General features: G+C 41.5%; 1 pseudogene; it reads right to left on the bottom strand.

Annotated features, from left to right (window-relative positions):
- Positions 1-1,352: 1,352 nt before the first annotated feature.
- LOC136377049 (gamma-tubulin complex component 3-like) lies at positions 1,353-16,577 on the bottom strand (annotated as a pseudogene).
- Positions 16,578-16,914: the final 337 nt, after the last annotated feature.

Genomic DNA, 16,914 nt, shown 5'->3' with positions numbered 1-16,914 from the left:
CTGGGCCTTTCTCACCATGATTTTGTATTGGGATAGAAGTCAAAGTCTGTAGTTTCAAAGCAATCTTGTCTTTTTCCTACCTTCATTATGATGCATCTTGATTTACTATGACATTTATTAGCCCTCCTGTGAAAACAAGATTAAAAAGCAAACAAGAAAAACAAACCCTAAGGTTCACGTTATTTTCCTTGCAAAGTGTTTATCTGCCTAAAATTTTTGCTTTGTATTGGTTGGTGTGGTTGCTAAATTTTGTTCCCAGATTTTGTCGCCAGAGCTACTACAAGGAAAGTTCAGCTAACAGTGAAGTCTCAAAAGCTACTGTTCCAGCTAATTCCATTGTTTCCAGCAGCCAGAGCCAGCTGCTCTCCGTAAGAGACTCATCTCTAGCCATGACTATGCTCCTGTATACAAAATGTATGGGAGGGATGGGCTGAAGCCTGCCAGTGAAGCCTTTGTTACAATGGGATTGGCAAACACGTCCAGAACAAGCTTTTCCTAAAAAATTTCTAGGGAGTAGTCATGTTCCGTTTGTCAAGTGCAGGCAGGCGAGTGTAGTGGGATCAGATGGACCTACCTAAGCCACCTACTAGATGCATGACCTCCTGCAAGTTACTAAGTCTCTCTGATCTCCAGTTTTATCATTTCTAACATGAGGATAATACAATACCTAATACAGTATTGTCTTGAGAATTAAATAGGGTAACAGGCATGAAGTTCTCAGCATAGTTTCACACTGCTTTGAGTACTTGCTAAATGTTAACTTAGCAAGTAGTAAGTAGTGTCATTATTACCTGAGTTCTCTTAAATATTTGCTTTTGCTCCTAAGAGTTATAACTATAAAGATGGGGTGGGGGGGGCATAATAATGTTGGAAGATGCTTGTCTCTATGTTTTCAGCAGTGAAGACAACCAATCTATTCTTTTTAAAAATATATAAAATATTAGAAAGTCAAGGTTTTCATCCCAAGAGCCAATCAGAGGTAGTTAGGGAATTTAATTTGGGAGATAACGTTAGGCTTGTTCTAGGATTACCTTAATGAAACACATTATTAATTTACTTCTACTTTGAATATACTGTTGCAGAAAAAACTTTTAAAATAGTGCTGGACACTGCTATAAAGGTAAGTGTAAAATTTTCACAGTCATCACACACACACACACACACACACACACACACACACACACACACACACACACACAATCTGAAGGAGAATGGGTTTCCTTTCAGACCGGAACAGCTACCTCTTTGTGCTACTTCTGGATTTGCCGAACTGGTTCTCTTAACGGTGGTACACTTGAAAAGGGGATTTAAAAACACAAAAAGATTTATCTTCCTGGACTTGACAGAGCCAGTCATATCCTGGGGACACAAGGAGGTACCAGGGGCTGAGATGAAACCTCGAAGGCCCCAGTTCTTATGGTCCACCGGTCAGTGCCAGCAGCCCGTGCAGAAGGTAAGGCCAGGAGCGCCAGGCAGCTGCCGTCGGCCACACCCGCTCCTCTTGCTTGACAGAAGGGTTAACCAGTTATAGCCTCTCCCTCAAATGGTGTAAAACAAATTACGAATACATACACACACTCTTGAAAATTATCATGTGGGCGCAGAAGAAAAATAAATAAAAGATTTCCTTTGCCCTTATTTTAAGAGAAAAACATTCTTCACATTTCCTTTCGGTGAAAGAGAGGCATAAGGAATATTAAGTAGGGAAAGTAGGTGGTGAGATAGAAAAAAAAATTTTTTTTTATTTTCTTGGCCAATGACCTTTGTGAAATTGTAATTTTCTTTGGAGGACTCAAAACAGAAAAATAATAAGTAAAAACTGCAGCCTCCTCTGTCTTCTTTTGTTACTCACACGTTCGCAGCAGCGGAGAGGCCTGCAGGACAATTGATGGGTGGTGATTGGCGAGTCGAGTCGTGGTCTCAGGTGGCGCCTTGTGGGGTCAGCAAGGCTTTGGCCTGTAAATGGGAGGAGAAGGCCATTTACCAGTGTGGTGGGCTGCTAATTAGGGGCCGATCTGGCTGGTGTCTGCGTGTGGGGAAGCTGGAGCTGACTCGGGCCCCATCTGCTGCGAAAATAATGATGACCAAATTTTTTCTATGCGAAGGTTTTTCTTTCACAGAAAACTCCTATTTGGTCTTTCCCAGGCAAATGAACTACGGAGATTTTTATTCTTGTCATCACAGTTTTTCTGGTGGTGTTGACTGTAAAAGGGCTGTTCCTTCATGATGCTTTTGACATGGGGCAGGTTAAAGAGCTCCCAGATTTGAGGAGTTCTCTGTGGCCTTTGTTAAGCCAATTCTCCCTCAAAGCCTGAACCCTGCAGGAAGTATTTTAGAAAACAAGATCTAAACTTAGCTCTGCAGTGTAAAGTAGTTTCTCTTCATTCCCTCTACCTGTGTTCATCATTTCCTGCTCTAATAGCTAATTTATTAGGGACTGGCTTTTTTCTTCAGAGAAGCTGTCAGGAGACCTCCCTGTCCCTAATAGTGGTTTAGGAACTGGGAAACTCATTTCTCCTTGTTTGTATGGGTGTTTGTCTGTTTATTTATTATTCAGGCAGCATCGCTCATGTTTAATCATATATACCTGGGATATACAGTGTGTTCGTAAATTCATGGTGCACTTTTGACCAGTCACAGGAAAGCAACAAAAGACGATAGAAATATGAAATCTGCACCAAATAAAAGGAAAACCCTCCCAGTTTCTGTAGGATGATGTGGCAGCATGTGCACATGCGCAGATGATGACGTACGTAACACCGTGTATACAACGGAGCAGCCTACAGCTATGCCAGTCGAGATGTGGACGGTACAGAGGAAAGTTCAGTGTGTTCTGTGGCTCGCTAAATTAGAATCCGTGACCAAAGTGCAACGTGAATATCGGCGTGTTGATAACAAAGCACCACCACATAGGAATAACATTACTTGGTGGGATAAGCAGTTGAAGGAAACTGGCAGTTTGGTGGAGAAACCCCATTCTGGTAGGCCATCAGTCAGTGACGGGTCTGTAGAGGCTATATGGGGTAGCTACCTAAGGAGCCCTAAAATATCTGTGCGTGAGCCCACATTGAACTGCACTGAATAGGTATGAAACTGGGAGAGTTTTCCTTTTATTTGGTGCAGATTTCACATTTCTATCTTCTTTTGTTGCTTTCCTGTGACCGGTCAAAAGTGCGCCATGACTTTACGGACACACTGTAAAACTAGAAATAAAGGAAACAAACAGAAAAGCATACACAAGGAAAAAGAAACAGTATGTGGCTTTTCTCAGATCGCATGTATAGATTCCAAAATTAAGTAAATAAGCAAAGGTATGGACTTGTCAGGCCGTTTTCATTTTTTGTCCCTTTTCCAAAGGACTGAGCAAAGAAGCTGCCACGCCTTTGTTGTTGTGGTGCTTGTTCTTTTGTCACCTAATCTATTCCTGGCTTTTCTTGGAGCTTTCGTGCATAACCCTCATTAGCTAGAAGCTTCTAATAACACCCAGCAGCTCTTTTTTTTTTTTTTAGCAGTGTTTATTTAAAAAGTCTAATAAGAATGCAAGAGTCATATACCACTTGCAACAGATAACCATTTCTCTGTTAATTAAGTCATTTTGATCTTATTTCTATGAGGAAAATTTTGCCTGTATGTCCATTCACTCTGTAGCACAAAATAATTAAAACTTTGCAAGAACCTTTGCTGATGGGTGCACCTTTGAGTTTACAAAGATTGATGATTTTAAAATTGACTCTACAGATCACTAGTAATGAAATTGACCAGATCCAGTTTTCAAAGTCCTAAGACCTGAGAGAAACTGCAAATTGGCCGTGAAAAGGTAGTGTGTTCCCAGTAATGTGAAGCCCAAACTGATATTGGTCCAGTGAAGTGTTGCAAAATGCAGCGGTTTGGGCTTATAATGTAGTACAAGGTTAAAGGTTAACCCAAAGTGAAATATGTAGGAGAGTTTAGGAGGTATTCATTTGCAATTCCTAAAGAACTTGAAGTAGTAACAGGCCAGTGACTATATGATTATACTAGTTATAGTTATTAGTTATATCCTACTGACATGAGATATGAATGAAAAGGAGAAAGAAGTAGTTTAGACTATTGTCTTGCTTCTATTGAAATAATAATGGTAACAACAATACTAGCTACTATTTTTTTTTGAATACTTGCTGTATTCCAGATGCAAGGCTTAGTAATTATTGCATATCATTTCTCTTAGTTCTCACCAAAGCCCTCAGTGATATACAGTATTATTCCCCCCCCCCTTTTACAATTGAAGAAACTAAAACTTAGCAAGATTAAATAACTTGCTTAGCTTAATCAGCTGTAAAATGGTAGATATGAAAGTTGAACCTCTATCTACTTGATTTCAAAGTAAAAGCACTTAGTCACTATCTTTCACTGCCTCTCTATAAAACACTGTGGCTCTGCTTTATTGAATTACATGACTGAGAAGGCATAGCCAAGGTGGACACTATATGGTCAAGGTGCTAGTCAGTTATTTGAAGGTCTTTAAAAAAATTTTTTTTTGTATTTTTCTGAAGTTGGAAAAGGGGAGGCAGTCAGACAGACTCCCGCACGCGCCCGACTGGGATCCACCCGCATGCTCATCTTGGGGCGATGCTCTGCCCATCTGGGGCATCGCTCTGTTGCAACCAGAGTCATTCCAGTGCCCGAGGCAGAGGCCACAGAGCCATCCTCAGCCCCCCAGGCCAACTTTGCTCTAATGGAGCCTCGGCTGCAGGAGAGAAAGAGAGAGACAGAGAGGAAGGAGAGGGGGAGGGGTAGAGAAGCAGATGGGCGCCTCTCCTGTGTGCCCTGGCCGGGAATCAAACCTGGGACTCCTGCACGCCAGGCCGACGCTCTACTACTGAGCCAACCGGCCAGGGCCTGAAGGTCTTTTAAATAACATCTCTAGTTTCCTTTTTCTTTTTATTAAGTGAGAAGAGGGGAGATAGAGAGACAGACTCCCGCATGTGCCCTGACCACAATCCACCTGGTAAACTTGTCTGGGACCAATGTTTGAATGAACTGAGCTATCCTCAGTACCTGAGGCCAACACTCAAACCAATTGAGCCACTGGCTACAAGAGGGGAAAAGAAAGAGAAGGGGTAGATGGAGGGGAAGAGAAGCAGATAGTCGCTTCTCATGTGTGGCCTGACTGGGGATCGAACCCGGGACTTCTGCACTCTGGACGTTCTATCCACTGAGCCAACTGGCCAGGGCAAAATAACATCTCTAGTTTCTTGTGAGAAACATTCTCTTTATTTAACAATCAACTGAATTAAAAAAAAATAGAGATGGAATATATAACTTTCAAACTACTACAAAGGAAAAAGGAAATAAAAACCCACAGGCTAGTAAATTGAAAAAAAAAACACACAAAAAAACCAATCAACTGAAATTACTCATACTGTCCTTTTAAACTCTTAGATGTCACATATGGCCCCCTATGCAATTAGAAGCTCAACCAGTATGATCCTCTTCCTTTTTCAAAGGAACTAAAAGCAAAGGCAAAGGTAAGTGTTGTGGTCTCTACACCTCTTTAGTTAATATCTCCAAGTTCCCATTCAACTCTCAGTGGGCCTTCATTTTTGAGCACCTTTGTGGTTGAGGTATATGACCTGTGGGACTCAAAAGCCTGGACCCATCAACCAAGTGGCTTGGAATGCTAAGGTACAAATCATTGAGAAGTAATATGTGTAAGCCCTCTCTTGCTGTTTTCATGTAAATCAATTTCCCTTTCAAATATTATAACACAGGATATGTAATTCAACTGAGGAAGGATTTGTTCAAGTGTTTTTTAAGTATAGGTTTTCCTAGCCAGCATTAGTTAAAGGGAAAAATGCTATTTTAAAGACTTCTTTTCATGAGATCTAAACCTTTTTATACTCTCCTATTTCTCTTCTTTCCCCTCTCCACCCCATTTAGCATTTCTCAATGGCTTTATTCTCAGCAATACAACTTTTAAGTTGAATACATGCTTTACAGTAACAAAGGCTAGAGAGCAGTGTGTGTACCAGATTGATTTTCAATTTCATTTCAAAAAAAACTAAGAAAGCTTGACTCAAAAGAAGGGCAATCAGACATGGAACATTCTACCTATATCTGAACATGCGGTGCTTGTTTTTGGTTCCTTATTTTTTCATTTTTTGAATCTTAGTACATATTTTGGACTACAGCCTTACCTGTACAACCCCTTGGGCTAAGCAATCAGTTTTGGCCAGTTCTCGAGTGAATTCTATTTCTGTGGTATATTAAAAAGAACAAAAGTAGTCTATCATCTCAAGCACTAGAAAAGTATGCCATGTCAGTCTATTGTGTTCTTCTGTCTTCTGTATTTCTCCCCTACTCCACAGAGTTTCAGGGCAGTTAGAGTACCTAAGACTAAGTTTTCACTATCAGTGAAGCTCCCTCAAATCTAGAGAAAATGAAATGGAACAGATAAATGATTTCTTTTGTCTTTACAGGATGACTTTATCAGTTTAAAGAGCCAAATGAGCCTGACCTGTGGTGGCGCAGTGGATAAGGCGTCAACCTGGAAACACTGAGGTTGCCAGTTCAAAACCCTGGCTTGCCTGGTCAAGGCACATATGGGAGTTGATGCTTCCTGCTCCTCCCCCTTTTCTCTCTCTCTCTTTCTCTCTCTCTCCCCCCCTCTAAAATAAATATATAAATAAATAAATAAATAAATAAATAAAAATTAAAAAAAAAGAGCCAAATGACACTGCATGGAAGATAGCCTTTTTTCTTTTTCTTTTCTTTCTTTTCTTTTCTTTTTTATTTTTTTATTTTTTGGTAGCCACGTCACAGTTCCTCTAAATTTGAATATGTGAAACATAAGAATCCAGAGTTAGATTTTCTGGCTTATTTCTATAGCAACTGGAGTACAGAACTATATACGGGGAACCACTCGGTAAATATGTGTCAGCGTCAGCACTTCTCTGCTTCATATAGATGTTGGAATGTTTGAGCAACTCCAAAGAGAGGTAGATGAGAATGAGCACAGAAGGCAAAAGTGATGGGTTGGTTCTTGCTGGTACCCAAACTGCCTGCATCCTCTTTAAGTTATGAGGGTGTGAGCTGATGTCAGCTATGGATTGCTATGGAAAATTTAAAGGGGATCCCAGTGAGTCCACCTGAAAGAAAACATTTCTGAAACATGTTGAAACATATAACCAGAAGAACAATCGCTATTGAAAATTCGAGGATGGGGAACTGTGACCCAAATTTGATATCGTTCAGTTAAAAATATGCTTAAACACAGATGACAATAATGGAATTAACAGCGCTGCTCAAGTGTTCATTCACAAAGTAAAGAAGGGGTGGGGAGTGGTGTCAGTTGAGCCAGGACAAAGGAACATGGAAAGAGGAATTTTAAAAAAACTGCAAAAAATTATGTTTCTATATATTGATTGGTACTTCAGGCAGCCTAGCCTCCCTCCCTCTTCTTTCTGCATCAACCACGGTGTGGTGTGAGAGCTGGGACTTAGGAAGCTCAAGCGCTGGAGACAAGTGCAGGATGGGGAGTGCAGAAAGAACTAGGGAACAGTTTTACCAGTCAAATGTGCATTTGGAACCGTGGGCTCCTCTTTAAACTCAAATCAACAGCAATGATTCCTCAGGGAAACTGGCAGAAAGAAAAGTCCCGGAACTGTTTGAGTCCTGACGTTGGGACAGGAGCAAGTTACTAAAGCTTTCTGAACTTCAGATGCATGGCAGGCCCCTGGGATTGGGGTGCACAGGTTACCAAACGCACTGTCTCCTGGGGCTGCCATAAGAAAGTGTCATAAACTGGATGGCTTCTAACAACCGAAATCTCTTCTCTCTGTTCTCTCAGATTGGGAGGCCAGAAGTCCAAAACCTAGAAGGCAGCAGGCCACACTCCCTCCAAAAGACTCTAGGAGAGAATCCTTCCTGCCTTTCCCAGCTTCTGGTGGCTCCAGATATTTTTTGGTTTGTGGCTGCTTTGCTCCAGTCTCTGCGTCTGTCTTCACACATCTCTCTCCTCCATGTCCCTGGCTTCTCCTCTGCTTGTAAGGACACATATGATTCAATTTACGGTCCACTCAGTTCATCCAGGATGATCCCAATTTAAGATTCCGTACTTAATTACATCTGCAAAGACCCTTTGTCCAAATAAAGTTCCATGCACAACTACTGGGGGGTTAGGACTTGGGCATATCACTATCCAACCTACTGCACTGGATTCCCAAGTCCTGAGATTTTGGGGGGCCATCCGTGGCATACTGTGAATGACTCTAAGCAGATAACAGATGTACATGAAGAGTAATGAGAGAGTTGCTCTGCTGAGAGCCGTGGGGGAGCCGTCTTGGGGCTTGGAATATACTACAGGAGGAAAGATGCAAATGGAGTACCACTGGTGGTACACTGGGGATCCTGGTAGAGGCTGGGACACCCTGTCCTGGCATTGATAGAGGGGTGCAGGGGGAGAAAGGGGGAACAGGAAGTTAAAGACAGACATCACTTTTCTTAAGTTCATTCTCAGGGCCCCGACGATCGCCGCTGTGTGCGGCACAGGAAACCACTTCAGTCAGTGCTACTTTGTCACACTTTTGTCACCTAGATCTTAGGCCTGGCCTGATACATAAGCATGAAGTGAGACACACTGGTCTCCCTAAAGAGCAAGTGCACATCTGGATCAGGTAGCCAGCCCCTGTGGCAGGTGGGAATGTATGTGCATGTGCATAACAAACTGTTTGAGTTCCTCACTGTTGATGAACAGAAAGCAAGGGTGGACCTGGAGTCTCAAGCCTGGAGAACGATGACCCCCTCATGTCTAATCCTGCTGTAATCTGCAGCTAACACACAGTACTTTTTACACCAGTAATGCATGACCTCCTTAGGGGCCTGATCTAGGCAAAGTCCATCAGCAGGGTTGTAGGTGATCTCTGGGGGCATTTTAATTGACTTCAACAGTTCTGCCTCTATACCTAGCACTCCTGGAATAGCTTTGAAATATAAAAGGCATCTTAAGAAGAAGTATTTGGACTCTAAAGCTCTTCCTTGCTAATATCTGTTATATACATTCATTTGGTCTTAATAATAGCTAATATGCAGTGAACATTCAGTTACAGGATAAGCACTGTTCTAGGTGGTTATAATGCATTCTTTCATTCTCACAAGAACCTTGCAAGTTAGGCATATTATTGTCTCTGCTCTTAAGGTTAAGGAACTAATGACCAGAGAATTTAAGTAACTTTCCCAAAGTCATACAGCTAGTAGGCAGAGGATCCCCAAATCAAGTACAGGTGTCTCTAACTGCAAAGCCCTCACTATAAGCCACAGCGGCCCCCTGGGAGGGCAGGGTGGGATTGGGGCAAGCAGTTCGCACAGTAGAAGGAACTGGGAAGGGATCCAGTCAAAATGAAGCTTCTTACAAGGAACAAGGACTCAAAGACCTGACAAGTGAGCCCCGAGTGTTTTCAGACCTCGTGGCAGGTATAGTTCTGTCACTGCTCAGCACCTGAGCCCTCTGTGTCCCCCACCAGCAGCACACAGCCTCTCCCAAGCACTGATGGGACAGAACGGAGCTGGATGCAAGAAAGTGGCGGAAGCCGACAGTATATTCGTGTTTCAGGTCAGCTCTTACTAAAACTTCTGATTTGAAATCAGGGTAGCCTGGAAAAAAAAATACCAGGACAGATGGTTGTTCTCAGAAAAGCTTCCTTTAAGAAATGGGATTCCTTGTCCTTATGTAACACAGAGCAGATCTCATCTTCAGGTGTCTTGAGTCCTACCCAGCTACAAGTCTTCCAACTTGCTCCCTGGAAGACTGGCCTCTGCACAGGGATGCTGAGCAGAGGGGCACAGCTGGCTCGCAGGAATGCTCATGCACATACAGATGCGGGTTGAGAGAGACCCCTTCCCCGTGTAACAAGTTGCTGTGAATAATTCGGAATCTGAGACCACTAGCTATTTTAAATGCTCGGCGATAATTGAATACAGCTGTTTGAACATTTCTAAATGATTTCTATTTCAGAGGTAGGAAACACCAGAGAGACTTTTGTTGCTCCAGTTACAAAAAAAGAATTTATTCTTGGGAACTCTAGTTCTAGAAAAATAATTGTGCACGTGTTGGAGGAGAAAAACCATGCAGATCTTTTTGACGTGTAATATATAAACACCAGTTCCAGGCCCTGCCCATCAACTCGTAAAAGAAAAATATGATTTAAAATGTCTATTTTTCAAGTTACTTGCATAAACTATTATGAAGAGGGCCATATTTTCTGTTTGGCAAAAAATAATTTTTTTCACATGTTAACCCCAGAACAGCTTAAAATAACGGAACTTTCTCCTTGAAAGACAAGTGTTCCAGTTACTGTTGGTGCATAACAAACTACCTCAAACTATAGCAGCTTAAAACAACAACCATTTTTAATATGCTCATGGATTCTGCAGGTCCAGAGTTTGGATAAAGCACAAAAGAGACGCATTGATTCTGCCCCATGATATCTGAGATCTCAGCTAGGAAGTCTTGCTTAAAAACTAAGGGTGATTCAAAGACTAGGGCTGCAGCCGTGTGGGGGCTGCTTTACTCCCACACCTGGAGCCTTGGCTAAGATGTGGAACTGCTGACCCGGGCACCTACATGCAGCCACACCGTGGGGTTTGGCTTCCTTGCGGCATGGCAGTCCTGGTTCCAAATGAAGCGGAAGCTGAATCAGCTGTTATGATCTGCAGCATCGCTCCACCACACTTTATTGGCCAAAGCAGTCAAAAATCCCATCCTGATGCAAGGGGAGGAGAACAGAGCGCCTGCCTGTAGAGAAGCGACAGGTCACTTTGCAGAAGAGCATGTGAGAAGGAAACTATTGTGGCAGTCGTCTTTGCAAAACTACAAACTGTCATAAAAATAAAGAAGTGCCAAAGTGGTTCGAGACGCACATTATCCAAGACATGAGTTGACAACTAGGGGGAGAAACTTAACTGAGATAAACTCCTTGAAGGGATCTATACATATTTATTCCAGGTACAGTTAACAATGGTAATAATGATCTTATAGTGTTCACTGTGTGCTAGACACTCCCAAGTGTTTATATTAATTCAGTGCATCCTCAGTGGAAACTGAGTTGCAAAAAGGTTGGTTAAAGTAAGAAGCCCAAATTTACATAAAAATCAGCAAAACTGGGCTCTAAGCCCTGGCAATTCAATTTCATTCGCTCTGTGCTTTAACCATTTCTCCAATCCAATGGGAGAAAAAGGTAAAGTATAAGGAAAAGTGAACTATAAACTGACATGCTATTATTTCTAGGTCATGCTAGGGGATGGGGACTGACCTTTCTTGATTGCCACCACATGCCAGGTATTATGTTGTACATGTTACAAAAGCCCTGTGTGGTAGGTACTATTACTATTACTGCCATCTTACAGAAGAGAGAATTGAGGTTCAGAGTTGTTAAGTAACTTGCCCAAAGTCACAGAGCTGGCAAATGATGGCTCTGGGATTCAAAACCAGATTTGCCTATATGTTGATTCAATTTATCTGCTCCTCTCATCTTTCCATTGCTACAGTCTTCCTACTCTCAAAGGGTTTTGTATCAGGGTCCATTCAAAATCTAGAGTCTTCTGCTTTTATTAGTTTTTAATGATGTTCATTTTAATACTGTTCATAAGATTTGAAACCACAAAGAGCATGATCTCTATCAACTGGAGAGTTGCTAAATAAAATATATGTTCATACTATGAAGTGATATGTAAGAAAGTATAAGTAAAATACGATCAGGGAAGGAGCCACAAGACAGACTGAGCAACTTGCACAATGCATATGCACGTACAGAATGCCATTTTTATGTTTCAAAAGTACCCACCCAACAAAACCACATACGGTCGGTTCTGCTATCGTGCTTGTTTTTAAAACAACTTGTTATGGCACAACTGATAATTAGGAAACTATTTGAGCATAACACAAATTTCATGATTGCTAAAGTGCAATTTCATCGACGAGAAAGTAGGTGAAAACAGCAACTCAGCCACATGGGAGTCCACAAATTGCACACACAAACACATCTCAAACTCACCAGCTACCTTAATCCATCGTCGTGTGTGTCAGTGGCCACGGCTTTCTGTTGCACTTCAGGCAAGTCTCCTTCTGCCCATGTCTACAAGCCAAAATCAGGGCTTTTTCAAGGTAAGTGGCATATTTATTCTAGAATTTACATACTTCTTAACAGTTTACTGTGTGTTTAAAACTGTGCTACAACTTCTATTAAGTTGCTCTACATTTTTTAATTAACATCACTAACAAAGTTTTTGAGTGTGATGCTCCCTTCACTCTACTTTTTGTCAGATTTTAACCTGTGATTTTAGCATAGTGTTGTTGTTTTTTTTGACAGAGACAGAGAGAGAGTCAGAGAGAAGGATAGATAGGGACAGACAGGACGGGAGAGAGATGAGAATCATCAATTTTTCGTTGTGGCACTTTAGTTGTTCATTGATTGCTTTCTCATATGTGCCTTGACCGTGGGGCTATATCAGACCGAGTAACCCCTTGCTCAACTCAAGCTAGTGACCTTGGGTCCAAGCTGGTGAGCCTTGCTCAAACCAGATGAACCTGCGCTCAAGCTGGTGACCTCAGGGTCTTGAAACTAGGTCCTCAATATCCCAGTATGACGCTCTAATGCGCCACCGCTTGGTCAGGCTTAGCATAGTGATTTTTAAGGAACACATATGTTGCATTGTAGCAGAACTAACTGTATTTTATAGGTTCATATCCAAATAACTTGTTTCATTAAAATTGTTAGTACCACAGTCAGCTTAGTTTCATGTAACCATACAAAGCAATAGAATGTATAATACCATTCTGCAAGGAAACCTGGACTAAGACTGAGGGAACCAAGTCCTCGCTTGCCATAAACTTGCTATTGCTAGTAAATCCAGACAAGTGATTTGACCTTGCTGAGTTTTCCACTATTAAAAATGGGATAACAATTTTCCACTAACCCGATACAGCTCTGCCGATAAATGGGATAATTGGCTTTCAAATCACTCTACAAAATATTCATGGCATTCAAATGAAGTGTGGTGACATTACTGTTAAGAGAAAACAGTAAACATGGGAAGAAGAAGAAAAAAACAAGTAATTGAGTGCCCATGCTTCTTAAATCCGAGTCTGACAATTGACTACATTTCTTACTTCGTGGTAAGTGTCCTCCAGCTCCCTGGTATATATCCAACAGTAAAGGAAGCTTAGGGCAGGATGCAATCCTGAGCTGAGAATGTGCCAATGTGCCGTACCAGGGACCTCACTCTGGATCTCCCCGGTGTGTGTAGGCGTGGACAGCTGAGGCCAGCGCACCTCCTTTTCTTCCTCGGCAGTGGTCCACCAGGGCCGCAAGAGTCTCCCGTCTTGTCTTGGGATCGTATGTCCAAACCAGGAGGAGCTACTCTGAAGGCCCCAATTCACACCCTGATCATCCTCTGTAGCTGGAAATGTAAAACAGAGAGTAATCGGTAGTATTTTAATTTTTGGTGCGAGGCAGTAGAAAAAATGAACAGTCTAGGCTCCTCTGATCCATGTATTTTCTGGATTTATTATGTAACCAACCCAACTCAGCAAGTCTGACTGTCCTATCTCTGAGAGCTTTATTTAGGTTTGCCTTTCCCTCTGCTTTGTAACAATTCTCAGTGCTGCTCATCTTGGATTGATTTTGCCATCTACGCCCTGGAATAAGTACAAAATGTCTCTGACATAGGCTGTCTCAGTAACTGCCACATCTCTCCTTGGCCTTGTCACACCACGAGAAACAGTGTTGGGAATACCTTCTGAGGTAGTGGTTTGTAAAAAAGGTCATGCAAGACATGACCCCAACTGCTGTCAAAAACAGTCTCCTACGCCTGGAGTGCCATGAGACTGCAGCCTGTTGCTTTGGCTGCTGCACACACTGCCGGACCTCCGAGCCGCCTGGGTGCTACGGTCCTGGTAGGTCCGCGGGGGAGTCTGAGGTAGGGAGGTGAGTGGCATCTCTTTGTAATGCATGGGCAAATAACGTGGCGTAGCTGGAAACCTTGTTTGGCTGCTTGCATGGATATTCGCTAAGGCAAAAGCAAGAGGAAGATGATTAACCATTTATTTTTCAAAACTCACCGTGAGTGAAGTTTTCTGCGGAGTTCCGAAAACAAATGCAGCATCTGCTTCTCTTCTTTGTCACATGAGTTCTTTCTTGATTTTTCAGCTACTAGAAATGCATCTCTTTCAGCAGTTGTGGCCAAGTTGCTGCCAATAAGTTGCACAGCATAATGATGCTGTTGGGCTACATCAGCTTAGCTCTTGCCCAGAATCAGGCAACACAGATGCTGCAGCAGGACGTTCGGTTCGGAGACTTACGGTTGGGTTGGAGGGGGGAACTCGAGGACCCACCTGCCCGGACCCCTAGCGCGCTCTGGAGGCCTCACTGCACCTGGTTACCTGTGCTCACCCTGTGTCCCCGGGTTCCCAGTGTCCCCAAAAGGCTAAGGCCCCACTGCAATCTTTTGCTTCTGGATAGTAAGACATTTGGGGGACGTAGCTGAATAAGTCAGAACAGCTAAAATCCCTTGGTTTGATTATGGAGCTTTGGGGACTAATGTTACAGCATTTGTGTTTGTCTTTGTAAATTCCTGCTGGACTTGACCCCTGACGTTTATCTTAGGTAATGAGCCTGAATTCTGGAAGGCTTTATTTCTTTCTCTCTAAGAATCTGACTTATTGAATACCTGACATTTTCAAGAATTTATCCTTTGCCCTATCAGACCATTAAGGGAGCAGTAACTGCTCTGAAAATGTCTGTGTTTTGCTTGATCTTCAGCTATAATTTGATAGTCACTCAACCATAACATTATGATTATGAAGCACTTAGGGAGATGGTATCTGCAAGATGCTTTCTAAATATTTCCTTATTTTGTGCTTTTCCCTCTAAGTCTCCAATCCCAACTATGCTGAGGCCCTTAACCAATTGTAAGAGAGTTTTTGAGCTGTCATGGAAGAAAGGCAATTTGATTTTGGAATCCAAAGATATTTGTATATTCTTCTTTAGTCCATTAACGTGACTGACAGCTTCAGCTCTTGTGTCAGATTATTGTCTTTTGACTTGCTTCCTGAGCTGCCCACTGATGTGTTAACTCACTAGTGATCTGTGGATTCAGAGGGTTATACTGTTTTCCTTTTATTCAACAGCAACACTGGCACCAAATATATCATTGCTTAAAGACTGACATTATGCTTCCTAGGGCTAGGATTTAGTGGAGTTTATCCACAAAGCAAGTTGAGGGTTTTCAATTATCAATACTCTTATCAAGTTATAATGACATTATTTGGGATCACATCTGTTTCTAATGGGACAGAATTTAAACTAATAACAGGAGATCAAAAAGAAGTCATAAAGAATTTATCAACACAATGTTCAGGCATCAATACAAACAGGAATCTGGTGAGTACATAATATTTCTTATTAGGATATATCAGTCATATGAATGTGTTTTTTGTTTTGTTTTGTTTTTAGTTCACTTTCTACTCCAAAATGTTTCTTGACAAGAAGCCAGGCCATCTTTTCATCTTAGATTATGTTTAATGTCCAGCACATGGTACATTTTTAATTGCTGTTCATTGACTTGTTCAGAATTATCTCAGAAACTTGCTCACAGGACAAGTTTAAACATAGAATTCTTTGTCAGAGAAATTCAAGCAAGAGAGGACTGAGTTTTTTACATGTAGGTTAAACCACCCAACTCTCCAGCTTAGTGGTCTCCATTTGAAATCATCCTTAGCATTCAGTGGTCTAAGGTACATTACATAATAACTGTAATTTACTCATAGTCCCACTGGAAACTTTATTTATAATTTGTCCAATCTCTTTAAAAGCTCCAGAATGTTCACCAGACTTAGCACATACAGTGGACATTCAGTGTAATTTGTTGAATGATTGCAAGTACCATACAGTCATACAAGTTACTCATCAAATCCCATTCTGAATCAAACCACTGTTCTTTGCAAGTGGTTCTTTGCAATGTTTACAATATGCATGTTTTGATGTTTGTCTTCAATTTTCTTCAGGGAGTTCTGGAAGGAGTGGAAACCATCCCCTTCTGTCTTCCGAGTCATACTAAATTCAGTCTTCATTCAGATTAAAAATATGCACATAAAAACAGAATTATCTTAATCTCATTTCAGGGAAAAAAAACACACACTCAAGCGAGATGAAACAAAGATGAATTTATTGTAATGGTCTGAAGAAATCCTATGATTAATGATAGAGCTGGGACCCATGAGAACTCATCCCCAGCTAGTTCATTTCTCTTGATATTTCTCAGAATACTCTCTTTATTTCTCCTTGCATGTTGGCTCATCTTTCCTGGGGAAATCAGCTTCTTACACAGGCCTTTTAGGGTCTGCTTCCCCGTAATTTCAGCTGCATTTAACTTTGTATTTAGCTATGTTTTTAATTTGGTCATAAAGTCAATTCTAGTACTAATTAATTATGTATGACTTTATGGCTCTGGAGCCTAAAATGTTGGTTGATTTGGTCTCTTATGTTTCAATTTCCCAAATTTCTAGAAGAATTTGAATGGCCTAGCTTGACTCACATACCCATTCTTGGTCCAATTATGAAGTGGATGAGTTATACCCCTTCAGGGATATAAGCAGGGAAAGTTCTCCAAAAAGGGGGTGTGGGCAAAAGGAAATGATGAATGTATCTAGAACAAACCACTTCAAAAATTATCATGGAAATTTGTCTTTGGAAGAAGATATTTTGATTAGGTTGTGGTAAGAACATTTAAAATAAAAACAAAAATTCATTCTCATACTTTGTAGCTCATGCTACTTCATTTTTTATTGCTAAAATACATCTGATACTTCTTCCCCACAAATTATCTTTAGAGGATAATTTTTTTGAACCCTGGCCTTCTATGTCCAAAGTAAAAAGCCAA

This window comes from Saccopteryx leptura, chromosome 6, assembly GCF_036850995.1.
Source record: "Saccopteryx leptura isolate mSacLep1 chromosome 6, mSacLep1_pri_phased_curated, whole genome shotgun sequence".
Taxonomy (NCBI): Eukaryota; Metazoa; Chordata; class Mammalia; order Chiroptera; family Emballonuridae; genus Saccopteryx; species Saccopteryx leptura.
Note: the sequence above shows the minus strand (reverse complement) of the source record. Positions and strands in the feature narration are given on the sequence as shown.